The following is a 1,419-nucleotide window of genomic DNA, read 5'->3' as shown; positions in this document are numbered from 1 at the left end:
ATAGACAATATGATCCTCCCCAGACACAATATATATATATATATCTTTTATCTTTTACTTGTTTCAGTCATTTAACTGGACCGTTTATCGATGCCAGATCAGAAAATTGGAAACATTTCATATCAGATTGCTCAAAAGTATCCTCGATTTTACATGGAAGAACAAGGTGCCACACACTGAAATCTTCCTGAGGACTGGGATCTGCAGTGTTGCGGCTTGCATCCTTCATCCTCTTCTTTGCTAGGTTGACCATATGATTTGGATGCCGGGTAACTGGCTCCCAAAGATGGTCCTCTTAGTGAGATCGAGACTGGAAGTAGACCCTATGGATGTCCCAAACTTCGTTTTCATGACCATTTCAAACGGTCTTTCATTTTATGTGGTATCCCACTCAGTTGGGTTGTAGCCCCAGATTGTTAAATGGAAAGCATAGAAGTCCATGTGTGATGCTGGAGTAGATTTGCTTAAAACTGATGGAGGAGACTGCTTGAAGAGAGGAGGAGACGTTATCAACACTCTTTGGCTGTTGTTTGGGGTCACAGTCAGTGCCCCCAGTGCCACAGGATCTGTCTGGAATTGGTATTGTCAGCCACCTCCGCTCCCATGAGAAACAATGTGTTGGAGGCGGAGAAGGACGAATATCTTGGATCGACACTGTCATCACATATGACGGGCTGTCATAAGCAAGTAAGCATGTATATGTATGTGTGTAGGTGTGTCTGTCTATCTATCTATCTATCTATCTATCTATCTATCGGAAATGAGAATAAATATTACTATGTGAATTGAATAGTTTTGTGTGTATGTAGTTGTGTACACATATAAAGATGCAGTCACTCACGCGTGCGTGCACACACACACATACACACACACGCATACACATACACATGCACATACACACACGCAGTCAGATGGTGACACATCAGGACATGATAAAAGTAGTTGTGTCACATCTAAAAATGAACCAGCAAAACCACATAATTTATATTTTTTAAAAAAGATATCTTCTTTTATCTCTCTTTATCACGGTTGGAATATCTGATAAAAATATCAGATAAATATCTGATAAATATCAGATAAATATCTGATAAATATCTGATAAAAATATTAGATTCGTCATATTTTGTCCTCCCACTCCTCCCAAACAACAAACACCCACTTCTAGAGGAATGTAAAAATGACTAGTAATATATATTTACACACACACACACACATGTAAATATATATGTAAATATATATATGCGCAGGCGTGGCTGTGTGGTAAGAAGTTTGCTTCCCAACCATATGGTTCCGAGTTCAGTTCCTCTGCGTGGCACTTTGAGAAAGTATCTTCAGTGATAGCCTCAGGCCAACCCAAACCTTGTGAGTGGATTTCGTAGACGGAAACTGAAAGAAGCCTGAAGTATATATGATATATAT

Source organism: Octopus bimaculoides, chromosome 20, assembly GCF_001194135.2.
Source record: "Octopus bimaculoides isolate UCB-OBI-ISO-001 chromosome 20, ASM119413v2, whole genome shotgun sequence".
NCBI lineage: Eukaryota > Metazoa > Mollusca > Cephalopoda > Octopoda > Octopodidae > Octopus > Octopus bimaculoides.
Note: the sequence above shows the minus strand (reverse complement) of the source record.